Raw genomic sequence first — 7,253 nt, forward strand, 5'->3', positions numbered from 1 at the left:
ATAGAGTCTCATTATTGAAGATTGTATTAGATGAGTTTGAGGTGACAAAAATGATCTTAAAGGGAAGGTAAACCCAAAGAGCAATGTGGATTGAGTGAAAGCAGCATCATTAGTAGAACACATCAGTGAAAGTTTGAGAAAAATCGGACAATCGATGCAAAAGTTATGAATTTTTAAAGTTTTGGTGTTGGAACCGCTGGATGAGGAGACTACTAGAGGATATGACGTATGAGTGGACAACAATACAAAGAAAATATAAAGGATATTCAACAAAAATTCACTTTTCTAGAATTATGAAAGAGCAGTGGACCAACCGCTTTCAGAAAGCAGGAGGAATAATTGCTACCCTTAACATATGTCAATATCAAGTTCATGGAATTTGTAATTTTCATGAAAAATGGATTTTTGTAGTATTTTCTTTATATTTTCTTGATATTGTAGTCCACTCATACGTCATAACCTCTAGTAGTCTCCTAATCCAGCGGTTCCAACACCAAAACTTAAAAAATTCATAACTTTTGCATCGATTGTCCGATTTTCTTCAAACTTTCACTGATGTGTTCTACTAATGTTGCTGCTTTCACTCAATCCACATTGTTCTTGGGGTTTATCTTCCCTTTAAGTATCAAAATTCAAAGCGATCGGAATATGATCGCCGAGCTCTCTTCATGGTTGGTGGTCCCGCCTGTACAGCCCTGTCGCTACGTATCTACGTACAGCGACTGGGCTGTGTATAGTTACTGTAATACAAACATGCACTTAACTAACTGCGACCAGCCCCAACGTGCAGCGTTGGGGCTGCGCCGTTTTCGCATTCAGATCTTAATGTTGTACAAAATGGGTGCTGTTCCGGCACTATATTTCCTTAATTTTTCAACAAAAACTACTAGGAATACTTACATGGGTCGATTAAACCTAAATGATTCACATCGGCGACTGTTTGATGCATTTCATTGCTTATGATGCAGAAAATGTTGTCTTATAAGGCAAATATCTTCAGCTCACCGATGCTCACTAAAACTCACAATCACTTGCACATGCACACAGCATGCATTCAGCGCAGTGCATTGACAGCTGTATTGCTCGCTACATGATGCATATTCATTTCACCTTATATGCACCGTGCGATGATGCATTTTTCATATCCTTGAGCATCCGTAACGTTGACGTCATTGTTCACGCATGCGTAGATGCGTACTAATGGATATACACGTTCAAAATAGCAGCAAAGCTCTCCACTAGTGCAGGCCGCTTACTCCTAAAAAATGTGGAAAATTTTGCAGTTTCCAGATAAATTGGTAAGAAGAACCAAGGCAATGGGGTAATGTATATTTCATTTTCTATTGTCATTGTGTTTATGATAGAAATTTAGCCATGCTTTATTTGTGAAGTTGCCGTATGTGGCAATAGGGAGTTATTCGTGATTTTTAACTTCAGCTTAACTGCGGGGTAGCCGCCAGGACCACGCCGCAAGGCGCGGTCTCCGGGGCTAGCACTTAAAGGCTAGTAACTGATCAGTGGGAATCAGTGGAAATGCTGGGAGATGATTGTTCCAATCCTTGTGGCATTCATTCAAGAGTTCATTGTATACAGTGACAGTATCTATTGTTGTGTGAAAATGATTTGCTTCAGAACGGTCTCATATTCAAGTAATGTGCAGATTAATGCTCCGTCACTGACCAGGGACGCTAACCTGGAAGCATTAAACTGCACATTACTTGAATATGAGACCATTCTGAAGCAAATCATTTTCACACAACAATAGATATACAATGAACTCTTGAATGAATCCCATAAGGATTGGAACAATCATCTCCCAGCATTTCCACTGATTCCCACTGATCAGTTACTAGTCTTCCCCTTTAAAGGTAGGGGATACCTTTTACAGACCTCCCAAAATGCAGCAAAACATTAAATATGAACCTCAGGGGACTTGTTTAGGCCACTGCTGAGAAATTTGGAAGTCAACAGTTATCTACAATTTGAATAATGCACAAAACTCAACTACTCAATAGTTCTGTGTGTCAGCCACATTTAAGCATTTTTGTTGCAGTTTTCTGTATATTTTATCTATAAACACAATTTTATCTAAAAGTATAAGAGCTGATGTAATAACATATAGAGTGTGTGGCAAGAATGTATATAGAAATGTTTGTAAGTTTTGATGAACTTTCTTCACAAAATATACATGATGGACACACATGCAGTGCATGGGTCTGCAAAGGTAGCCTAGTACTAGTAATGTACTGGAATTTACGGTGAGCTCCGAAAAAAATTCAATTCAAAATCTAACGGTCAATAAAAGTGTACTAAATGTTAGCTTCCACTTTCAATACTTTATGGGAGTTTCTAAAATGATACTCTCTTCAACATACCACTGTATTTATACAACTCTTGATTTAAGGCATGCAAATGGGATTCCCTACCTTTAACGTGAGTAACGTATATAAATTTTAATAAGTTTTGTAGTCGTGTTGTGGTTCCCCACTTTAAAGGTGCATGCCTTGTTGGTCAGACGCTGTATTCACACAGCGTACTACAGCGTCTGGTCGGGCTAACAGCAAACAGTTCAGATCCAGCTAGCTTGTCACCTGCAGAACACAATACAGCCATTACAGGGGGTCATCTTTCCTACCGAGAACCATATAAAAGGACTAGAATTAGAAGAGCCTCCCAGAGGAAGTAGTGGCTGCTCCAACCCTTGACACATTCATGTCAAGGGTCAGCAAGTAGGGTCTAGTAACAAACCATCACTCAGGCATCATCATGAATATTACTATGAAGGCATCATCTTGATCACATGCCATCTGCTGCATGCTGCATGCTAGCCCGACCAGACACTGTTACGCTATGCGAAAACAGCGTCTGACGAGCAAGGCATGCAGCCTCGAAGTGAGGAACCTCAACACAACTACAAAACTAAGGAACATGTATACTTTTCTCCTTTAAACAGAATACTTTACTCACGTTAAATGCATGTTTCTATTACAAAAGAATAGTTCGCCACACTGGGTCCACGGAGACCACTTGCGATAAGTCCGTGGAACAAATAAATGACACTTTCTGGCGCAATTCCTGACCGTCGGGCTTCGTCGTTGCAGGATTCAAAATGGCGCCTTGACTTATGCGCATGCGTGACCGGATGTGCTCCAGAGCGAGCGCGTGTGCGTTGAAAGTGTCGAACAAACCTTGGCGTCTGCTACACAATAACCGTGGTATGGAGCTCAATGTTCCTCGCCCGACCAGACGCCAGCCGCCGCCAAGCCCAGTACAGTTTATAGCTCTATACTAGTAACCGCGCGTACGCTGCTTGAGTGTAGCAGCACGGTCGACAGCGTGACCTTTTGAAAGGGCATTCACATCACGTGACCACCCGGTATCTAAACTTGGCCTGGCGTGAAAGATTGTGTACGGTGTGGACATGCTGGATATGATGATCAATTTCGGTAAGTTTCATTACGTACATTTGACTACTGATAGCATCAGATGTAACGTTAGAGTAATATTGAAGAGTATACTCGATGAGTTTGAGGTGACAAAAATGATCGTAAGTATCAAAAGTCAAAGCTATCGTGATACGATTATGTCGCTCTCCTAGTGGTTGGTGGTCGCACTCGTACAGCCCTGTCGCGACGTACCATGTACAGCGACTGGGCTGTGTATAGTTAGCTGCATGCTGGCTAGTATTGTTTTGTTGTTTTTTTTAATAAGGGAAAAAGAAAAAAGAATTTGTACAGTGTAAATACTATAGCAGCCTCGATGGTCAAGGCAGGACTGATCAGGCTTGGTCTGCATCCCTAATGCCATGATAATTGTGGGCATCTTCAGCAAGACAAGACAAGATTTCACATAATCATACTGGCACGGTCGTTTATACTGCCATCATGGCATGCCAATGCAATGGGTTTGCTATATGGTACGCAGAGCCAGACTATTACCTCGCCTCCTAGCGCACGTACACGTACAATTGTACGTGTACCGTATAAACTCAGTGTTCAATGCAAGGGGAACGGGCCCAACTAAAAATATTAACTGTGAAGAGTCAAGAGCCGTAAACTTGTGTTCTAGTCATACCTAGCACGATTATATAAACATCATTTGAACATCAACATGATCACGGCTTACTTACGTTATACCTATGACGTGACTCGGTTATCCCTCTTCTATGATTATCGCCATGTTCTTTTGCACGTTCACAGATGATCAACGATGAAACAACGTCTAATTTTCGATGATGCAGGCCGTCTTCATAAAAATGACCGTAGAGGGCGGGGCCTCTTATTGTTCTCTCTGTGTTCTCCACAAAACATGCCAAATGATCACTTATAGTAGGCCTATTATACTAGAAGGAAAATCTCTTTGGCCGACTCCCAATAAAAGCAGTTGGCATCCTACAAGTAGAGCTGCAAGTTGACCAAGTGAAGGAGACATTTTACACTGATAAATTATCATTATTACAATCATATATACAACTACTACTACTGATATCAAACGTATGCGACAGCCAGATGCTAATGATTGTGCGTCATGAACAGATACAGAAAGAGAGAGAGAGAGGGAGAGAGAAACAACAACAAAGGAAGCAATATGGCCTACAAAGAATCAATATACTTTATAATCACAATTCGATATGCTGTTACAAATTTATTACCATGGTTACAGGGAGATACCCTAGGATATTAGAAATCACTACGTCTCGCACTTAGCTATAGGAACTTCGAGATGATAGAGGGTGAACAGAACACTGTCTATTGATAATCATGTTACTTCTTCTTCTTCTTCTTCTTCTTCTTCTTCTTCTTCTTCTTCTTCTTCTGATTAAGTCTGCCTCCTTCAATAGGCTGAAGATTCTTGCAGACTGTGCTATTTACATTATAATACAGTTTATTTACAGACATTTACAAGCACATAGAAAATTTGACGAAAATAACCAGCCACTGTGATCAACCGTTAGACGGTTTCGGAATGATCCCACAGATGGCGCTGAAACAATTTCTGACGACAGGGAATTCCAGTTCCTTACAGTTCTTGGAAAGAACGAATGGCGATGCGATTCAGTTCTCGAGTATAGTACCTGATAGGAGTGTGGTTGCGAGGCTCTCGTCAACTGAGTAACCTGTTTGATACTATAGTCCTGTGCTGAAAGAGGAGTAAGTATTGTGTATTTTGTACATCATTATTGGTCTGTCATTTTCTCTGCGTTGTTCCAGAGTGGTCCAATCAAGTTCTTGCAGCATTTTGGTGACACTTGAAGTGTTATGGTAGCGATTTAAAGTGAATCTCGCAGCTCTTCTCTGGACCATTTTCACTTTGTGAATCAGGTTCTTGGAAGATGGGTCCCAAACTGTGGAAGCATACTCAACAATTGGTCGAACCAAACTTACTTTCAGAAATGTTTTTAGACAAACAAAAAAGAAAAACAAAACAAAACCTAGATATATCCATACTGGTCTTATCAATCTGAGATATTTGAGAATTAATCTGCTGAAAAAACAAGGAAATAATTGAAATATGGGATGATTTTAATAATAACTCCATAAAAATTTTTTGCTATGTACCGAATACAATATCATGGAACTTACTGAACTATAAAAATAGCGCTTATCTGATTTTGCATTCAAAATCTACATTTGTGTGTGTGTGTGTGTGTGTGTGTGTGTGTGTGTGTGTGTGTGTGTGTGTGTGTGTGTGTGTGTGTGTGTGTGTGTGTGTTGCTTTGCTTGGTCTGTGATTTTAGCAGGTCTGTGTGGTTTAAATGGTTGCTCGTTACTGGTACTAAAGGTAGACAACCCTACCATTATGACCATCTTATCTTAGGAGTATGGCATGTGGAGAGTGATATCAGAGATAAAGTTCTAAAATTGCACTTCACTATTATCTGAAGTGATATCAGCCATGGTCACCGTGATATTCAAAAGTAGATAAGACGATGGTGTAACCGCCTCATTACTTTGACCCCGCTATTGGTCAACTCACACCTTTGTACACGTTTACCCAGAAAAAAAAAAAACCAGCACAAAAGAACAATACAGTCGCACACGACTCGTGACGTAAAAATGACTGAAAACTTCCACACGAATTGGTAACGAATTGCGCGCCACGATTGAAGTAACAAGTTTCCAGAAGTTAAAACAAGGTATTATTTTTGTTATCTAATGTTTCAGGAAAATATGATTTCTACACTTCTGGGCGACAGAATTCGACATGGATTGACCATTGAGCTGCCATTCACTTCAGCCTCAGTCCACTAGACATAGCGACCTTCTGTTAAAAACCTCCCGTCGTCAGCCTACTCTCAAAACTATTTGATGGCAGTTTCGCGTATCTGAATAGCGCCACCTACTTTCAGGGAATTTGATGCTCGATTCCTGGCTGCGTAGATGGCAACACAAGCCAGGAACAGTGCTTTTGAGGTACTGAACTCTACGTAGAAGGACGAAAAGAAACTTTTGAAAATTCTATAAAATGTGCACAGTATCAAAACATTAATTTCATGGTTTATCTATCCAAGCAATCCATTTTCCTTAAAATTTGCTTAAAATTCTTTTGTAGAGATATTCATTATGAGCTCCCTCGTGGAGACATTTACTATGAGTTCCCTCGTTGAGGCATTTATTATGAGCTCCCTCGTAGAGACATTTTCTTTTTATGAGATCCCTCGTGGAAATATTGCATGTCTAATAATAATATTTGATTTGTTAAAGATTTATTACATGGGCTGATTTTATGTCAGTTTTGTCTGGGGCAATCCTTTTCTTTATAGGTTCCCATTTTCCTTTCTCTTCTTTTTCTTTTTAAAACATCATTTTACTTCATCAGTCCTTAAATTTGCAAGGGGTTCTTTCTACGAAAGCAATGGACCTGGAATGGTCCATTTTAATTGTAAATGTTCGAGCGTAAGTATACTGGAATAATCCAAAAGGGTGTCACGTGGTTTGTCCAATAGATACAATAAATCTTTATAGTTGCCTGTCATTACTAATAATTGTTTCATTTACATTTTCATAAATCAAACAACTTGGGTTCTTCATCTCTCTCCCTATATATCTCTCTTCCTCATCTCCACAACATCTTTCTCCCCTACTTCTCTCTCTCTCTCACTCTTTTTTCTCTATTTCTTCTCTCCGTAATTTCCCACGCACATTGAACTTGCATCTGATTTTGTAAATGTGGTAGATGTAAAAAAAAAAAAACAGTAATCAACAAAACGATTCAGATCATGGTACTATTTCACTGTTCAATACTTTTTTAAT

The sequence above is a fragment of the Diadema setosum genome, chromosome 5 (genome assembly GCF_964275005.1).
Source record: "Diadema setosum chromosome 5, eeDiaSeto1, whole genome shotgun sequence".
Classification (NCBI taxonomy): Eukaryota; Metazoa; Echinodermata; class Echinoidea; order Diadematoida; family Diadematidae; genus Diadema; species Diadema setosum.